The sequence below is a fragment of the Ranitomeya variabilis genome, chromosome 1 (assembly GCF_051348905.1).
Source record: "Ranitomeya variabilis isolate aRanVar5 chromosome 1, aRanVar5.hap1, whole genome shotgun sequence".
NCBI lineage: Eukaryota > Metazoa > Chordata > Amphibia > Anura > Dendrobatidae > Ranitomeya > Ranitomeya variabilis.
The window spans coordinates 52,786,250-52,807,717 of NC_135232.1; the positions used below are offsets into that span (position 1 = coordinate 52,786,250).

General features: G+C 43.2%; 1 pseudogene; it reads right to left on the minus strand.

Annotated features, from left to right (window-relative positions):
• Positions 1-2,473: 2,473 nt before the first annotated feature.
• On the minus strand, positions 2,474-20,946 carry LOC143793503 (disintegrin and metalloproteinase domain-containing protein 19-like; annotated as a pseudogene).
• Positions 20,947-21,468: the final 522 nt, after the last annotated feature.

Below are 21,468 nucleotides of genomic sequence, written 5' to 3' on the forward strand. Positions count from 1 at the left end.
CATTATTTGTGGGGGCTACCTTTACTTTGGGGAATTTCTCTGAGGCAAGGTAGGCTACTATTTCTATCTTTAGGGGTAGTTAGCTCTTAAGCTGTGAAGAGGCGTCTAGGGAGAGTTAGGTACGCTCCACGGCTATTTCTAGTGTGTGTGATAGGATTAGGGATTGCGGTCAGTAGAGTTACCACTTCCTCAGAGCTTGTCCCAGGTTTTTCTATTTTAACCATCAGGTCATTTCGGGTGCTCCTAACCACCAGGTCCATAACAGAGATGACATACAGGTATATACTATATACAGGGGAGATGACACACAGCAGGTATATACTATATACAGGGGAGATGACATACAGGTATATACTATATACAGGAGATGACATACAGGTGTATACTATATATAAGGGAGATGACAAACATGTATATACTGAGGTGAAAATGAGAGGTGTGAGGTGAAAATGAAAAGGTGTGAGTGCAAAATGAGAGGAGTGAGGGAAAATAGTGGAGTGATCGGAAAATGACAGATGTGAGGTCGAAATGACAAGTGTTAGGGGGGAATGAGAGGAGTGAGGGGGAAAATAAGGAGTGAGGGGGAAAATGAGAGGTGTGAGGGAGAAAATGAGAGATGTGAGGGGGAAAATGAAAGATGTGATGGGGAAAATGAGAGGCGTGATGGGTAGTGTTGAGCATTCCGATGCTGCAAGTATCGGGTATCGGCCGATACTTGCTGTATCGGAATTCCGATACCGGGATTCCGATACTCTTGTGGTATCGGGTATCGGGTATCGGAACAACATTAATGTTAAAATGTGTAAAATAGAGAATTAAAATAAAAAATATCGCTATACTCACCTGTCCGACGCAGCCGGGACCTCAGCGCAGGAACCGGCAGCGTTGTTTGTTTAAAATTCCCGCTTTTACATGGTTACGCGAAGTCCCGGCTTGTGATTGGTCAGGGCGGCCATGTTGCCGGGCCGCGGACCAATCACAGCAAGCCGTGACGAAAATACGTCACGGCTTGCTGTGATTGGTCCGCGTCCCGGCAACATGGCCGCCATTAACCAATCACAAGCCGTGACGTCACGGGAGGCTGGAAACGCGCTCATTTTAAAAAGGGCGCGTGTCCAGCCTCCCGTGACGTCACGGCTTGTGATTGGTTGCGTCGCGGTCAACCAATCACAAGCCGGGAGGCTGGACACGCGCCCATTTCAAAATGAGCGCGTCCAGCCTCCCGGCTTGTGATTGGTTGATCGCGGCGCAACCAATCACAAGCCGTGACGTCACGGGAGGCTGGACACGCGCCCATTTCAAAATGAGCGCGTCCAGCCTCCCGGCTTGTGATTGGTTGATCGCGGCGCAACCAATCACAAGCCGTGACGTCACGGGAGGCTGGACACGCGCCCATTTTAAAATGAGCGCGTGTCCAGCCTCCCGTGACGTCCCGGCTTGTGATTGGTCAGGGCGGCCATATTGCCGGGACGCGGACCAATCACAGCAAGCCGTGACGTAATTTCGTCACGGCTTGCTGTGATTGGTCCGCGTCCCGGCAACATGGCCGACCTGACCAATCACAAGCCGGGAATTCACGTAACCAAGTAATAGCGCGATTTTTAAACAAACAACGCTGCCGGTTCCCTCGCTGAAGTCCCGGCTGCGTCGGACAGGTGAGTATAGCGATATTTTTTATTTTAATTCTTTCTTTTACACATTTATATGGTTCCCAGGGCCTGAAGGAGAGTTTCCTCTCCTTCAGACCCTGGGAACCATCAGGAATACCGTCCGATACATGAGTCCCATTGACTTGTATTGGTATCGGGTATCGGTATCGGATTGGATTCCGATACTGTGACGGTATCGGCCGATACTTTCCGATACCGATACTTTCAAGTATCGGACGGTATCGCTCAACACTAGTGATGGGAAAATAAGAGAAGTGAGGTGCTATAACTAACCACAGATATTTACTATGCCCAGGCAACGCCGGGCTCTTCAGCTAGTATATATATATACAGTATATATACACATATATATATATATTTGTGTGTATATATATGTGTGTATATATATATATGTGTGTGTGTGCATGTATATATAAATACACACACATATATATGTACACGCAAATATATATATATGTGTATAAATACTGTATATATGTATATATATATATATATATATATATACAGTTAAGTATATATACACACATACTGTATATATATTACACGACGATCCTTCTTCCAGAAGACGGCATCAACCCCCTTAGCAAAGGAGGGAGGTCACCGCTGGTGACCACCGTGTCCTTCTCAGTCCTCTCCGAGGAGGTGAGGAGGAAATTTTGCAAGAACCAGCCACCCAATAAAACGTGAAGGTGACAGGGGATATTGTCCTGCCAACGGCCTGAGAGTTGCGATGTGGATGACACCACACTGCTCGCTCAGCCGCCTATAATGGGAAGGCAGGGTGAAAATAACACCCTGGTTCCCTAACGCTGTATCTGAAAAGACAAAGGAGAGAGTTACTAAAACACAATACCTGTAAGGAAAAAAGTGATTAGCTGTGGATCTGGGGAGATCCAGGTCCGCCTTCTACAGACACTTGACTAAGCACAAACTGAGGTACTTGGTGCCTGTCGGAGGGTGTATACTGCAGGGGAGGAGCTGTCTTTTTTCCTTTTTTGCATAGTGTCAGCCTCCTAGCAGCAGCAGCATACACCCATGGACATCTGTGTCCCCCAATGAAGCGATAAAGAAATTATTTATTTTTACAAATTTAGAATTTTTTTTGCCACTTTAAGAAAAAAAAACAAAACAAACTATACATGTTGGGGATCTGCATAATCGTACTGACCTGAGAGTCATATTCCCATATTCCCAGGTCATTTTTACGATATAGTGAACATGGTAAATAAAAAAAAAACAAAAAGCTATTTTTTTTGCAATGTAATCACACTTGTACTAGAAAGCGGGAAAACAAATTCCATCACATGATAAAATAAATGGTGTTATAGCAAAAGTACAACCTGTCCTGCAAAAAAAAACAAGCCCTTTTGATGGGAAAATAAAAAAGTTATGGCTCTTTAACCCCTTTCTACCATTGGACGTACTATTCTGTCCATGTGGGGTGGGCCCTGCTTCCCATGGACGGAATAGTACGTCCAGCGAGATCAGCCGCGCTCATGGGGAAAGTGCGGCTGATCGCGGCCAGGTTTCAGCTGACTGCTCCTGGCACATTAACCTCCGGCAGACTGCGATCAAAGATGATCGAAGCGTTCCGGCGGTACAGTGAAGCATCGCGCAGGGAGGGGGCTCTCTGCGTGGTTCCCTGAGACCCTCGGAGCAACGCGATGTGATCGCGTTGCTCCGAGGGTCTCCTACCTCCTCCTCGGATCCAAAATGGCCACGGGGGGCCTTCTGGGTCCTGCAGGGAGGTGGCTTCCAAGCGCCTGCTAAGAGCAGGCGCCAGGAAGCCTCCCTGCAGTGCCTGTCAGATCGCTGATCTGACACAGTGCACTGCAAAGTGTCAGATCCACAATATGTCACTATAGTGTGATGTCCCTCCCTGGGGCAATGTAAAAAAGTAAAAAAAAAAATATTCACATGTGTAAAAAAAATAAATAAAAAATTACTAAATAAAGAAAAAAAAAATATATATATTGTTCCAATAAATACATTTCTTTATCTAAATAAAAAAAACAAACAATAAAAGTACACATATTTAGTATTGCCGCGTCCGTAACGACCCGACCTATAAGACTGTCCCACTAGTTAACCCCTTCAGTGAACACCGTAAAAGAAAAAAAACAACGAGGCAAAAAACAACGCTTTATTATCATACCGCCAAACAAAAAGTGGAATAACACGCGATCAAAAAGACGGATATAAATAACCATGGTACCGCTGAAAACGTCATCTTGTCTAACAAAAAACGAGCCACCATGCAGCTTCATCAATGAAAAAATAAAAAAGTTATAGTCCTCAGAATAAAGCGATGCAAAAATAATTATTTTTTATATAAAATAGTTTTTATCGTTTAAAAGCGCCAAAACATAAAAAATGATATGAATGAGGTATCGCTGTAATCGTACTGACCCGAAGAATAAAACTGCTTTATCCATTTTACCAAACGCGGAACGGTATAAGCGCCCCCCCAAAAGAAATTCATGAATAGCTGGTTTTTGTTAATTCTAACTCACAAAAATCGGAATAAAAAGCGATCAAAAAATGTCACGTGCCCGAATGTGGTACCAATAAAATCATCAACTTGTCCCGCAAAAAACAAGACCTCATGTGACACTGTGGACCAAAATATGGAAAAATTATAGCTCTCAAAATGTGGAGACGTATTTTTTTGCAATAAAAAGTGTCTTTTAGTGTGTGATGGCTGCCAATCATAAAAATCCGCTAAAAACCCGCTATAAAAGTAAATCAAACCCCCCATCATCACCCCCTTAGTTAGGGAAAAATAATAAAATTAAAAAAAATGTATTTATTTTTATTTTCCCATTAGGGTTAGGGTTGGGGCCAAAGTTAGGGTTAGGGTTGGGGCTACAGTTAGGGTTAGGGCTACAGTAATGGTTGGGGTTAAGGCTATAGTTAGGGTTAGGGTTGGGGCTAAAGTTAGGGTTGGGGCTAAAGTTAGGGTTAGGGTTGGGGCTAAAATTAGGGTTTGGATTACATTTACGGTTGGGATTAGGGTTAGGGGTGTGGTTAGGGTTGGGATTAGGGTTAGGAGTGTGTTTGGGTTAGAGTTTCAGTTAGAATTGGGGGGTTCCCACTGTTTAGGCACATCAGGGGCTCTCCAAACGCGACATGGCATCCGATCGCAATTCCAGCCAATTCTGCGTTGAAAAAGTAAAATAGTGCTCCTTCCCTTCCAAGCTCTCCCGTGCGCCCAAACTAGGGTTTACCCCAACATATGGGGTATCATCGTACTCAGGACAAATTGGACAACAACTTTTGGGGTCCAATTTCTGCTGTTACCCCTGGGAAAATACAAAACTGGGGGCTAAAAAATAATTTTCCTGGAAAAAAAAAGAATTATATTTTTACAGCTCTACATTATAAACTTCTGTGAAGCACTTGGTGGGTCAAAGTGCTCACCAGTCACCACACATCTAGATAAGCTCCTTAGGGGGTCTACTCCAAAATGTTGTCACTTGTGGGGGGTTTTAATGTTTAGGCACATCAGGGGCTCTCCAAACGCGACATGGCATCCTATCTCAATTCCAGTAAATTTTGCATTGAAAAGTCAAATGGCGCTCCTTCCCTTCCGAGCTCTGCCATGCGCCCAAACAGTGGTTTACCCCCACATATGGTGTATCAGCATTCTCAGAACAAATTGAACAACAACCTTTGGGGTCCAATTTCTCCTGTTACTCTTGGTAAAATTAAAAAAATTGTAGCTAAAGTAAATTTTTTGTGAAAAAAAGTTAAATGTTCATTTTTTTATTTTAAACATTCAAAAAATTTCTGTGAAACACCTGAAGGGTTAATAAACTTCTTGAATGTGGTTTTCAGCACCTTGGGGGTGCAGTTTTTTGAATGGTGTCACACTTGGGTATTTTCTATCATATAGACCCCCTCAAAATGACTTCAAATGTGATGTGGTCCCTAGAAAAAAATATTGCAGGTAATGAGAATTGAGGTGAATGGAGATGAGCTGCAATGCCAGACATTACCTGTATACAGGAGTGGTACTGTTCTTGGAATAACATATTGAAATTTATCTTGCATTATCCTAATGGACGAGCCAATATCTGTACAGAATATCTCGGCACCTTACACATCGTCTTTACCTTGGGGGGTGGATGAGTTGGCGGTGGTGGCGGTGGTCTGCTTGGTGGAGAAATTCTCATTTGAGAAGTCTGCTTGTTGCTGTCCAGATGGTGGCTGGACTGGTACCTGGATGAACACCGTTCTTCTTTGGCCCGGTTACTGGACTGCAAGCTGTTTGGCTCTTCGGACACTGCAGAAATCATCACATTTTCCATTAGCAGAAACATCAAAGCTGAAAAAGAAGGACTCTGCCTAGGGCTTGTTCACACCTTGCTATAAGAGCGGAGTGCTAGGTTACTAGCATACATCTACATGTCATGTGTGATCACAAGACGTCCAGACGTCGCAGATTTTGGAGCAAATTTACGGCATGTAGACCCCCACCTGTCCTAGGGGCACCCCCACCCGTTCTAGGCTTACCCCATCTGTCCTAGATCCACCCCCATCTGTCCTAGACACGCCCCCACCTGTCCTAGGCCTGCCCCCACCTGTTCTAGGCCTGCCCCATCTGTTCTAGACCCGCTCCCACCTGTTCTAGGCCTGCCCCCACCTGTTCTAGGCCTGCTCCATCTGTTCTAGACCCGCCCCCACCTGTCCTAGGCCCACCGCCACTGCCCTAGGCCTGCCCCACCTGTCCTAGGTCCAGAGCAGGACAGGCAAGTATAATATTTTAATTTTTAAAGCCTTCCGGGCCCTGAAAAAGGAATCCAGAGAAATGTCAGCAGCCAGGACGCCATTTTGCTGCATCGTGTAAATCGAATGCGAACAATTTTGGATTCTGTTGAAACAGAACTGTTCAAGAATTTCAAGAAAAAAAAAATGACGATTTACTCATCTCTCGCTAAAAACTTACCATCTGAATTTGAGGTTTGGATCTTGAGGTAGAATCAAGTTTTGTTTTTTCACCACTTTCAATTAAAAGGATAAAAAAGAAGAAAATAATGTTAATAAAGGAAAAATATAAAAGAATAAGAAAGTAAAGCTTATTAATCTTACATGTGAATGCTATAATAAAAAGCCTAAAAGACAATGTCAAGATTGCTGAAGTTTGGCTATCTCGTCTCCTAAAAAAAGCAATAACAAGAAAAAAAGTGACTTACTGTCAGTACTACTTGCCCTGCACAAAGTAATGCCTCCAAGAGCCACTTCAAAGCTACAGTGGCTTGCGATAGTATTCATCCCCCTTGGCATTTTTTGTGCTCTGCTACCCCACAACCTGGAATTTCCCTGTTTTTTTCTGAGGGTTTACATCAGTTCATGTGAAGACCATGCCAACAACTGTGAACATTTTCTTTTTATTGCGAAGAAAACAAATAGGACATAACTATTCACCCCCCTAAAGTCAGTACTTTGTAGAGCCTCCTTTTGGGCCAATTACAGCTGTAAGTCGCTTTGGATAAGTTTCCATAAGCTTTCCACATCTTGCCACTAGGATTTTTGCCCATTCCTCAAGGCAAAACTGCTCCAGCTCCTTCAAGTTCGACGGCTTCCTCTGGTGAACAGCAATCTTATAGTCTGACCACAGATTCTCAGTTGGATTAAGGTCTGGGCTTTGACTAGGCCATTGCAACACATTTACACATTTCCCCCTAAACCAATTGAAGGTTGCTTTACCAGATTGCTTTGGGTTTTGTTGGAAGGTGAACCTCCGCCCCAGTCTCAAATCACTGACAGTCTGTAACAGGTTTTGCTCAAGAATATCCCTGTATTCCACACCATCCATCTTCCCCTCGACTCGGACTATTCTCCCTGTCCCTGCTGCCGAAAAACATCCCAACAGCATAATGCTGCCACCACCATGTTTCACTGTGGGGATGGTGTTCTTGGATTAATGAGCTGGGTTGGTTTGGTGACAGACATAGCGTTTACCTTGGTGGTTAAAAAAGTTCAATTTAGGTCTCATCTGACCACAGCACCTTCCTCCATACATTTGGGCAGTCTCTAACATGTCTATGTCTAACTCAAAACGAGCCTTACAATTTTAGTGTGTATGTAAAGGCATTTTTCTGCCCACTCTTCCATAAGGGAAACTTCTATGGAGCGTACGGCTTATTGTGGTTGTACGGACGGATACTCCAGTCTCTGCTTGAGAACTCTGCAGCTCCTTCAGGGTTACCTTAGGTCTCTGTGTTGCCTCTCTCATTAATGCCCTCCTCTCCCAGGCTGAGAGTTTTGATGGGTGGCCCTTTCTTGGCAGGTTTGTTGTGGTACCATGTTCTTTCCATTTGATGATAACTGATTTGATGGTGCTCCTGGGATCATCCGAGATTGGAATATTATTTATAACCCAACCCTGACTTGTTCCTCTCAACAGCTTAACAGCTTTGTCCCTGACTTGTTTGGAGATCTCCTTGGTCTTCATGGTCTTGTTTGGTTAGTGGTGCCTCTTGTTAATGGTGTTGCAGCCTCTATGGCCTTTCACAAACGGTAAAGTGTATATACTGACAGACATGTAGCACTTAGATTGCACACAGGTGGACTTCCTTTCATTAAGAATGTGACTTAAGAAGATAATTGCTTGCACCAGAAATTATAAGGGGCTTCATAGCAAAAGGGGTGAATGCATACACACATGCCAATTTTTAGTTATTTGGTCTCATAAATTTAATTTTTGCCTATATTTTTTTCACTTCACTAACTTAGACTATTTAGTGCTGATGCATCACACACAAATCGGATTACAAAAATATTCGCACACAGGTTGTAATGTAACAAAATAGATAAAAGGCCAAGGGGGTGAATACTTTCTCAATTTAATGTGTAAAAGTAGTAAATCTAAAAATATATATATATATATATATATATATATATATATACTGTATATATATATATATATATATATATATATATAAATTTGGTAACACCGCTATCGTATCGACCATCAAAATAAAGTTATTATTTATACAGCACATACTGTATATATATATATGTCATTTATTTATTTATTAATAGTGGTAATAAAAAAAAAATAGAGCTTTGTAAAAAATAATTTTGCTTGTGCCGCCACGACCCGTAACTTTTTTCTTTTATCGATGGAGCTGTAAGATGGCTTATTTTTTTGTGCATGTTGAGCTGTCGTTTTTCCTGGCATCATTTTGCGTTACAGACCACTGTTTCATTGTTCTTTATTCCATTGTTTGGGGTATACAAAATGATCGAATGCAGGCACTTTTTTTTGTTGATAATTTCTTTAAAGCATTTACGTTATGGGTTACTTCATTTTATATTTCCACAAACTGGGCTTCATGAGTGTATGAGGATGGCAGTGATGGAGGTTGTCACTAGATCTCTGGCTGCTATGATTTTGGATTGATTCCCAAATATCGAAGCAATTTAAATGCCTCCGTCAGACAATGTCATCTTAATGTTATTAAACAGCAGCGATAGGTGGCAGCTCTGTTTGCTTCTGTTAGAGGTCGAAGCTGGCTGTACACGCAGCTGGCACCAGATTTGTATGGTGGCTCATTTTCGTAGATCTTAGACCTTATACAGCTATTTTACTACAGAAATATACAAAAAAAAAAAGTTATGACTTTGGGAATTGCCCATGTTAGGCTGCATCCTTAAGAATTGGTGCTCTGTCGTGTTGCACAGGGTGCAGGAAAAGCAGGAATATGGAGACCCGAGACCAAACTGCTTCACTAATGGCTATATCTCTTCTGCAGAGACCCAGCGACAGGCACATTGCCCAGATGGAGAAGTCTTTGTAAGCACCAGTGTTTGTGGAGGTATATGGAAAACATCACGATCATCCCAGCTAGTAATGACAGCGGAATAAAGATCCAGAAGACTACCGACTGAGAACCTGGTGGCAAAAACAGAGCTAAAAATCAGATTCCAATAAATATTAATCCAAACATTGGAAAAATAGAGATTTAGAGGACGAACCATCTGCAGGTACCGGTCCGCTGTCCAGGCTCCCGCCGTTACCAGTCTGGTTACAATAGAGGGGCTTCCATCCAGGAAAACAATGGCAGTTCTGGTTATTATTGCAAATCCGTAAAATTATATAGTATATTACTTCAAGGAGAGTCTACACACACACACACACACACACAGTTTTGCACAAAAGTTTACATACCCCTGCAGAATTTTTGCTTTCTTGGCCTTTTTTTGGAGAATATGAATGATGACACCAAAACGTTTTCTCCACTCATGATTAGTGGTTGGTTGAAGCCATTTATTGTCAAACTGCTGTGTTTTCTCTTTTTTAAATCACAATGACAACCCAAAACATCCAAATGACCCTGATCAAAAGTTTAAATACCCTGGTGATTTTGCCCTGATAACATGCACAGACGTTGCCACAAATGGGTTTGAATGGCTACTAAAGGTAACATCCTCACCTGTGACATGTTTGCTTGTAATTAATGTGTGTGCATAAAAGCTGAGGGGGTTTCTGGGACCCAGACAGACTCTTGCATCTTTCATCCAGCCACTGACGTTTCTGGATTGTGAGTCATGGGGAAAGCAAAAGAATTGTCAACGGATCTACAGGAAAAGGTAGTTGAACTGTATAAAACAGGAAAGGGATACAAAAAGATATCCAAGGAATTGATAACACCAGTCAGCAGCGTTCAAACTGTGATTAACAAATGTAAAATCAGGGGCTCTGTAAAAACAAAACCAGGTAGTCAGGTAGACTAACAAAAATGTCATCCACAACTGCCAGGAAAATTGTTCGGATTGCAAAGAAAAACCCACAAACAACATCAGCTGAAATACTGGACTCTCTGAAAACTAGTGGTGTGGCTGTTTCAAGAAGCACAATAAGGAGGCACTTGAAGAAAAATGGGCTGTATGTTCGAGTCACCAGAAGAAAGCCATTAATGCACAAATGCCACAAAGTATCTTGCCTACAATATGCAAAACAGCACAGAGACAAGCCTCAAACTTCTGGAACAAGGTCATTTGGAGTGTTGAGAGCAAAATTGAACTTTTTGGCCACAACCATAAACGTTACATTTGGAGAGAGGTCAACAAGGCCTATCATGAAAGGAACACCATTCCTACTGTAAAGCACGGAGGTGGATCGCTGATGTTTTGGGGATGTGTGAGCTACAAAGGCACAGGAAACTTGGTCAAAGTTGAAGGAAAGATATTGCAGCACATTATCAGCAAATACTGGAGGCAAATTTGCACTCATCAGTCCGCACATGGGTTGTACTTGGATGTTCCAACATGACAACAATTCAAAATACAAGCCCAAGTCGACCTGTCATTGGCTACAGCAGAACAAAGTGAAGGTTCTGAAGTGGCCATCTCAGTCTCCTGACCTCAATATCATTGGGCCACTCTGGGGAGATCTCAAGCGTGCAGTTCATGCTAAGCAGCCCAAGAATTTACCGGAACTGGAGGCTTTTTGCCAAGAAGAGTGGGCAGCTTTACCATCTGAGAAAATAAAGAACCTCATCCACAACTACCACAAAAGACTTCAAGCTGTCATTGATGTTAGAGGGGGCAATACACGGTAATAAGAAATAGGGTATGTAAACTTTTGATCAGGATCATTTGGATGTTTTGGGTTGTCATTATGATTTAAAAAGAGAAAATACAGTAGTTTGGCAAAAAATGACTTCACCCAACCACTAACCATGAGTGGAGAAAAAGTTTTGGTGTTATCATTCATATTCTCTGAAAAAAGGCCAAAAAAACAAAAATTCTGCCGTTGTATGTAAACTTTTGAGCACAACTATATTATATATATATATATATATATACACACACACACTGCCTTGCAAAAGTATTCGGCTCCCTGGAACTTTTCAACCTTCTCCCACATATCATGCTTCAAACATAAAGATACCAAATGTTAATTTTTGGTGAAGAATCAACAAGTGGGACACAATTGTGAAGTTGAACGAAATTTATTGGCTATTTAACATTTTTATGGAAATACAAAAGCTGAAAAGTGGGGCGTGCAATATTATTCGGCCCCTTTAACTTAATACTTTGTTGCGCCATGTTTTGCTGCGATTACAGCTGCAAGTCGCTTGGGGTATGTCTCTATCAGTTTTGTACATCGAGAGACTGAAATTCTTGCCCATTCTTCCTTGGCAAACAGCTCGAGCTCAGTGAGCTTTGATGAAGATCGTTTGTGAACAGCAGTTTTCAGCTCTTTCCACAGATTCTCGATTGGATTGAGGTCTGGACTTTGACTTGGCCATTCTAACAACTGGATATGTTTATTTGTGAACCATTCCGTTTTAGATTTTGCTTTATGTTTTGCATCATTGTCTTGTTGGGAGACAATTCTCCGTCCCAGTCTCAGGTCTTTTGCAGACTCCAACAGGTTTTCTTCAAGAATGGTCCTGTATTTGACTCCATCCATCTTCCCATCCATTTTAACCATCTTCCCTGTCCCTGCTGAAGAAAAGCAGGCCCAAACCATGATGCTGCCACCACCATGTTTGACAGTGGGGATGGTGTGTTCAGGGTGATGAGCTGTGTTGCCTTTACGCCAGACATATCGTTTGGCATTGTTGCCAAAAAGTTTGATTTTGGTTTCATCTGACCAGAGCACCTTCTTCCACATGTTTGGTGCGTCTCCCAGGAGGCTAGTTGCAAACATTAAACAACACTTTTTATGGATATCTTTGAGAAATGGTTTTCTTCTTGCCACTCTTCCATAAAGGCCAGACTTGTGCAGTGTACGACTGATTGTTGTCCTATAGACAGACTGTCCCACCTCAGCTGTAGATCTCTGCAGTTCATCCAGAGTGATCATGGGCCTCTTGGCTGCATCTCTGATCAGTCTTCTCTTTGTTTGAGATGAAAGTTTAGAGGGACGGCCGGGTCTTGGTAGATTTGCAGTGGTATGATACTCCTTCCATTTCAATATAATTGCTTGCACAGTGCTCCTTGGGATGTTTAAAGTTTTGGAAATCATTTTGTATCCAAATCCGGCTTTAAACTTCTCCACAACAGTATCACGGACCTGCCTGTTGTGTTCCTTGGTCTTCATGATGCTCTCTGTGCTTCAAACAGAACCCTGAGACTATCACAGAGCAGGTGCATTTATACGGAGACTTGATTACACACAGTTGAATTATATTTATCATCATTAGGCATTTAGGACAACATTGGATCATTCAGAGATCCACAATGAACTTCTGGAGTGAGTTTGCTGCTCTGAAAGAAAGGGGCCGAATAATATTGCACGCCACACTTTTCAGTTTTTGTATTTCTACAAAAATGTAAAATAACCAATAAATTTTATTCAACTTCACGATTGTGTTCCACTTGCTGTTGATTCTTCACCAAAAATTTACATTTGGCACATTTTATATATATATATATATATATATATATATATATATATATATATATATATACACACACATATATATATATATTTTTTATTATTATTATTATTATTTTTTATTACTTATTTTATTTCCAAATGCTGTCTAACAAAAAGTGATTTCCAAATCAACCCCCCCCCTGTAGTTTTTAGGCCATGTGCTGACACTTAGCTTTTCTATGTGGTATTTTACATGCATTTTTGGTGAATTTATTTTTACTTGTCTTTTATGCCATTTTTGATCTCCATAATGAAATCGAGGTAAACCGCTGAAAGAATTGGCGTGCTGCATTTTTTGTTTTTAAACACATGGGAAAAAAGCAGCGTAAACAACATTTTTCAAAATCTCATTTGTTTTGCCTTTACCGTAAAATGTATTTTGTTCATGAAAAAATGTGAATAAAAAAAAAATACATGAGAAAAATCCCTTAAAAGTGGTTTTCAGTTTTCAGAAAACCTTAGGCACAATTTGTACAACAGATACATGGAGAAGTAGAAGAGATTCTGTGTTGGACCTGGTGATGGTGACAAAAGCGTTGATTATTTTTATAGTACCGGATTTTCTGAAAATGGAAAACCCATTTGACCAACTGTTTATTTTTATTGTTTTTTGCCTTTTTTCTTTTATGGAGTTTCCAACGTTGCAGATATTAAGGACAGCAGGCACTCACCCCATTGCCGTTGCATTTTTTCGCACATTCATCCACCTGCAAAAATTTAATATTTTTGCACTGTCCCTCGAATCAAATCTGCAGAAAATAAATGAGTTTCTATTATAGGATCTGAAATATTTCCATTACTAATCCCCGTCACGTCTTCCTAAATCATAGTGGGGTGGTGGGCATAAGTAATGATCTTGACAACTGTGACGAATTAAAGGGTTATTCCCAAAAATAATAACGGATTCCTTATCAATAGCATAGGGGATAACTATCTAAATGCTGGGGGTCCGGTTAGTGAGACCCCAGAGATCTGCAGAAAGGAGCGGAGGTGAAAATGCTCAACCATGTTCTCCATTCATTTTGTATGGTGAACTGCCATGTTCTTGGGATCTCTTTGGGTCCCAGGCGTCAGACCTCTTATAATCAGTAAGTTACCAGCTATCCTACAGATCGACATTAACCCTTTAAATACCAAAGTTTATTAAAAAGATGCAAATTTATTAAAAAAAATAGGCAGAGGCCGTAGGGTAGGTTATATCTGACCTGGTTTACTCCACATTTGGGGCCGGAAAGGACAAGTCCCGGATCCATCATGCCTTCCTCTTCGGTTACCCTGTAAACATGTGTCCCCCGGCAGAGGATGCGTCTCCCCTGCACAGTAATAGTGGTGTCTAAGGCCACCACTCTGTGCTCGATGGGCTTGTAGGCAGAGCTCAGGCACTGGATCTTCCTGCACTTGGCATGTCTACTGAGAGAAGACCACCAATCATCCATACAAGTCGCTGCCTTGGAGGACACACAGTGACTGGGCCATCCATCGTCTTCTGACGCCGTCACCCAAAAATGACTAAGTTTAACAGTGACGTCTCTAAGAGGTAGTGGCGGACATAGACTGGGACCACCACAGCAAACATCAAAGTGGGCTCTACCCAGGAAAAGAAGACCTGTTGTCTGTCCCCGACACCATGATCTTGACCCTTAGGCCAGTTTCTCATTTGTCATTGAGGGGACTCGAGACACCCAAAAATAAAGTAAACCACGTCCGGACCTCCTCTCTCTAAGGGCTCGTGCACACGACCTATTTTCACGGATGACTGCTATCTGTGGTTTTCATGGATAGCCCTCGTACCTGATATTCTATGGGGCTGTGCACAAGTCCGAATTTTTCCTCAGACCGAAAGGAAAATCAGAGACATGTCCAATTTTGATTTGAGCGTCAGATCAAAACAATTGTCAATGCAAGTCTACGCGTCCAAGAAAAAAGTTGGGGTCTGATTTTCACGAATTGATAGAATAGAGAAGGTGGAGAAACTTTGATCAAAGTTCAATCAGAAAGGAGTGGAGAAAACAGTGATGTGACCCTATCCTTAGGTACATGGTCTACCTATTTGGTACGTACTCTCTCTACAAAAATGGGTTTAGAGCCTAACAAGGAAATCATGGAAGACCTTTCCTACATTAATGGGTGAACTGAGCAATTTTACCTCCCCCCATATACATCTCTACACCTTTAGTTCTGCTAGATGTGTTTTTAAGGTTGTGGCCAATGAACGCCGTACATTACGGTACGGCTATACCATGAAGTACGTCGGGGTCTTCATGTTCCTGACCTCTGATGGAAGGCTCGATGCACAAAGCATTGCAGTGCATCACATACTGATCGTACAGATTGGCGTCACCACTCTGCCCACTCACTTGGCTTCACATTTCCTGTATTCACCATTCATATCTCGCCCACAGTTGCCATACTGATCGCCAGCTGCATTGATCTTTTCGAAGCACACATCTGTCGCTATACCGGCTCCTGTATCACAAGCACAATGTACATGTCGGCTGCAGGTATATCTCCATAGCTGACACATGAGTCATTATCATTAACCTTTTCCGCACTGCTACATACATCGTGGTGCTGTTATCTCTGAACTCCGGGATATTTGGCAGCTGTTTTTCATTAACCCCTAGATGCTACAGTCAATATCAATCATAGCATCTAGGCAGTTCGACCAAGGTAGACTAAGGCTCGGTCACACTACAGACATGCTTGCGGTTATGCTGATGAGTTATCATTAGTGAGTAAGCTGATATCCGAGCATGCTCATCTGCTAACCCAGAGTCTTCAGCGTGCCCGAAAAATATATTCAAGTGCCCATGGCTGCGGTCAGTTATGGACAACTTACACATAGAAAAATTATTTTTACATATGTTTGTGGTTATCTTTAGTTAATCAATTTGCACTAACTTTCAATCTGCAATCTTCACCCCCTCAATTGCAGCTTACAGCCTGATCTTGTGGTATTGTCTCTCCCAGTAATATGGGCTGGTTGTGAGCTCTGTCTACATGCAGTGTACTGCTGTCTTCATGAGCATGATCATATATCAGCACAGCTTCTATCCTGCACTCGTTTCCTCTCTACGTATTTTCTTTATCTACAGCGTGTTTTTCTCCCCTGAGACAGTCCATGCTTTCTCCCCCGAGACAGTACATGCTTTCTCCCCCGAGACAGTACATGCTTTCTCCCCTGTCAACAATGTGGAGATCTGTGTACAACTCCCTCCATCTTCCTGCTGCCATCTCTACTACAGAGAGGAGGGAGAGGAGAGCAGAGAGCCCATGGATTTAGAACAGTTTTTGCAGATCGTTCAGCTAGATAATGAACTTACAGACTCAGCAGCAACAACATGGTAGAATATTTTATTATAGACTGGTTAGGAAGTGGTCTAGCTTTGCATTTAGGAAGCAAATGAGCAGAAATTATAGTTTGTGCAAGGGTATTTTTCTGGAAAAATATTCATGGACTCATTTATTGAATCCATTACTCACCATTTCCCCAGAGTTGCCCACACTGTTGCTGGTGGGTAAGACATCTCCCGTTATAGCATCCAGCTATGCCATCCAGCTGGAAGGAGTTAGCAGGACACACGGGAGAGTGTCTGGTGCAGAATTCTGGAAGGTCGCAGGCTCTGGATGTCTTCCGACATGGAAGCCAGGTGTCCTCAGCTAATGGGGAATGTTACAAGTGGGGATTAGGCCACACGTATTTCACAGAGGCCGGCGTTTCGCACCATGAATATAAGATGTCTTACTCGGCACTGATGACAACAAGTCCCGTGGGCACAATCGGCCCCTGGCAGCAGCGTGCATGTGGTGGCGTTACAGCATGGGCTGTCACACTGCTGCAAAGCGAGAAGGAGAAAAACGAAAAAGAGATTTGTACCGAACTAATCACAGTTATTAGCGGATATCTGGTAATGTTCATCAGCAAACACTCATCTATGGTGGAGTAGCGGCATTTCAAAAGAATTTTGCAACTTTCAACACCTAATTATGCACTTAGGCAGCCATTGTTTAAAAGCATCTAAAATGAAAAATAAAACAATTCTGCACATTTTTTTAATATACTAAAATATTGCATTGATTTATGTATACAGCTCCCATGCACATCTATGCAACAAGGAAGCTGACTGTGATAATCGGGAAAGACCATCCCTAGGCGCGCTCATCTCCAGATTATCAGCTTGTCTAAATGATATTCTACGCACCCAGAATTATCCGATTAATGATCACTTCTTGGTTAGTCTAAGCGTATGTTCAGATTGGGTTTTTTTGGAGCAGAAACTCTCAATATCCTCCTGAAAAAAAGTGGAGTTTCTACCAGGGCTGTGGAGTCGGTAAGCCAAACCTCCGACTCCAACTCCTCAATTTCCATGACACCGACTCTGACTCCACCAAAATGGGCTCCGACCCCGACTCCACAGCCCTGATTTCTACTAAGTTTCCTCTCCAAAAACCACATCCTAAACAGGCCACTAAAATGGCGAGAAAAGGCGGCTGACTGTTTGACAGGTGAGAAAGGGTTAAAATAATAATAATAAAAAAAGACACTTTATAGTCACCTGGCTCCTTAGGCCACCGCATCCCCCTGGTCCTCCTCGTCCATCGTCGGTTTTACCAGAGCTGAGCCGTATGCGATCACGTGAGGCCGGTGCACATCATTCACAGAGACGGGCGCCGAGGATCTGGGGTGGGCTCTCAATTAAGTAAGGACAGGTGAGTGTAATGTATTTTTTTTTTTTGGGGGGGGGTGGTTAACCCCATTCCGCCCGCGGATGATTATACTTTGGGGTCCAGATAGATCTCAGAGTATATTAAACATGTTTTCACTTCAATCAGGGAACTTTTCATTTGGACCAAAGCAAATCTGCCCGAAATGAATCTGTACCAAGATCATAACTTGTCACCTCTCCATAGGATTGATAGGATCCTGATCACTGGGATTCAGACTGCTGGGACCCTTTTGATCACAAGAACAGGGGGTCCCAAGTCCCCAGTATGAATGGAGCAGTGTCCACAGGACTGACGGCGACTGCCGATTATTGCGCCCCTGTGGATATTCGATGGGTTGCAATCTTGGTACAACCCCTTTAATACACATAGTTCTGCCTAGGAGCTGTCCACAAAAATAGTAGATATTAGTACAGCGTCGGACTGGAGCACCTTGGGCCCACCAGAGAAAATCATTCTTGGGGCCCACTATGTAGCTACATAGAAATACATTCAAGACCATCAATTGTGCGGTAAAACACGCTAATATCAGGGCATAATATAAGGTAGTACACATCTTAATTATGTAGCAGGGGTTGGGGTAGCCCTCCTCATAGAATATAATGTAGCCTCCCACAGAATATAATGCAGCCCCCCATAGAATTTAATGCAGATCCCTCATAGAATATAATGTAGCCTCCCTCATGGAATATAATGCAGCCCCCCTCATAGGGTATAATACAGCACCCCACAAATTATAATGCAACCCCCTCATAAGGTATAATGCAGCCCCCCATAGAATATAATGTAGCTCCCTCATATGGCATAATGCAGCCCCTGCACAGAATATAACGAAATGAGGGGATGTGCGATTTGGCCATAAAATGAGGGGCTGTGAAGGGGGCTCATAGCTCTCCACTATCCAGCCGACTAATGAAGGTCTTGTATTGAGCAAAATGTCTCTATATTTTTTCTGGATTTTGACGCTGTAAATAAATACTTCTGTTGAACTCACCAATAAGAGTACCAAGTTTTTACAGTATTGATGGCGAATTTTGTATCCTACTTGTGAACCACCTCTTTTCCAGAAGTGTCTTGTTTGTTTTCAATTCAAAATGAGGGGAGGGGTTGTGAAGATGGTGGGAGGGAATAAAATAAGGTGAGCGGCTGTGCAGATGGGGGGAATAAACAACTGTGCAGATAGGGTGAATAAACTGAGGGGCTTTGCCGATGAGGCGGAATAAACTGAGGGGTTGTGCAGATGGGTTGAATAAACAGAGGTGCTGTTCTGATGGGGGAATGAAAAGAGGGGCTGCGCAGATGGGGGTATAAAATGTGGGGCTGTGCAGATTAAAGAAAATAAACTGAGAGGCTGTGTAGGGGGCATCAAATGAGAGGCAGTGTGGGGGTTGCATGCAATAAGGGGCTGTGCGGGGGCCATGAAATGAGGGGCTGTGAAGGGGGGACAGCAAAGTATATGAGGCAGGGCCTGGTTAAAGCATTTTGGTGCCCTAGGCAGATGAAGCCAATGGCACCCACCCTCCCACTCCCCAAAGCAAAGGGATGGCTCAGAGACTAAAGTAACATGACCCCTAATGTGCATCCACCCTTCAACCCTAATAGGGTAGGTAGCCAGCTCCGATGACCATTTCCACTAGCATTGTTAGCTTTTTCACACATATTTTTTTTATGAAAAGTAAACAACGTCATGTACTTTATGGATGTGACTGAACAGGTAGTGCAATCAGTGTGACATCATTTGAAGAAACATCTTTTAAGTGTAGCATCAGATATATACCAGATATAGTCCAGAAATCGGCCAGATGGTAAAACTAATCACTGTCTTCTAATTTTACTTGCCTTTCTTTTCTTCCCCTAACTATACTCACATTTGCCCCCACCGTTTTTGCTCCACTAATCCTCACTCTCCTTCGCTAACCCCAAACCTCTGCACCCTCGAACCACATAACTATCTCCCCCTCTCTCTTACTCCCCACCTCGCTTCATCTGGAGACCTGCTCCTTAACCTCAGACCTCTCTTACTAAAATATAACATAAGCAGATCACTCTCTTTCACCCACCTGCTTTCCCTCTCTCTGCTGACGACATATCCCCCAATCCTGGACCCCCCCTCATGCATCCTACTAATCCTCAACCTTATCTTTCTCACACTAAGGGTACCATCACACAGTGCCATTTTCATCGCTACGACGGCACGATTCGTGACGTTCTAGCGATATCGTTACGATATCGTTGTGTCTGACACGCTACTGCGATCCGGATCCCCGCTGAGAATCGTACGTCGTAGCAGATCGTTTGAAACTTTCTTTCGTCGTCTAGTGTCCCGCTGTGGAGGCATGATTGCATTGTGTGACACAGGTTGTATACGATGTGCGCACAGTAACCAACGGCTTCTACATCGCAAATACGTCATGAAATTATCGCTCCAGCGCCGTGTATTGCAACGTGTGACCGCAGTCTACGACGCTGGAGCGATAATCATACGACGCTGCAACGTCACGAATCGTGCCGTCGTAGCGATGAAAATGGCACTGTGTGACGGTACCCTTAGAGTAACTACCACAATCCCTCACACTTAAAATCTGTGCCACTGACTCCCACTCCCTCACTGAGACCGGGCTCACGCCCCCTGATACGGCCTCCCCTGCTGCACTGAGTTACGGTGGCCTCCAGTTTACCCACACTCCTCGCTCTGGCAACAGACATGGCGGAGGAGTGGGTTTCCTTCTTTCTAAAAACTGATGCTTCAACCCTATCCAACCCCCACCCTCCCTTATCCTCCCTTCTTTCGAGGTTCACTCTGTCTATCTACTCTCCCTATAATCTCCAAATGGCTGTCATATACTGACCACCAAGCTCAGCCACTGCCTTCATTGACCAATTCTCCACCTGGCTTCTTCACTTTCTCTTTGCTGACATCCCCACCATCATAATGGGTGACTTTAATATCCCTACTGACACCCGCCAGCCAGCAGCCTCCAAGCTCCTTGCCCTCCTGCCGTCTCTGTTCCTTATCTAATCTCACAACCTCTCCCTTTCCCCTATCTGAGCACCATCTAGGCATCTACTCACCTTCTCATCCTTGTCCTCTTCACCCGCAACCCATGTCCAGCCAGTACCACATCCTCGAAGAAACCTCGCACACCTAGACATTCACAGACTCTCAGACTCTCTTCTACCCCTGTCCTCCATATCTTCACTCCACGATACGGACAGCGCCACTGCTTTCTATAACTCCACCCTCACATCAGCCATAGACCCAGTCGCCCCTCTCATGCATGGCAAAGTGTGACAAATCAATACCCTGGCGACCCTGGCATAACAATCTCACCAAAAAACCTCGACAAGCATCCAGAGTCGTGAAGTGGCATTGGAAGAAAACATGCCTGCCAGATGACTTCACTGCATTCAAACAAGCTACACTAGCCTTCAACTCAGCCCTCACCTCTGCTAAACAGACCTAATTCACAAACCTTGCATCTTCATTGTCCTACAACCCAAAACAACTGTTCATCAGCACATTTAACTCTCTCCTTCGCCCACCACTGCCACCTCCAACTCCCCTCATCTCTTCCGAGGACTTTGCCACCTACTTCAAAAACAAGATCGACCTAACAAGGCAAACCTTTACTGTTCCACCACCCCAACCACTCCATATACTGGACCTCTGCCCTT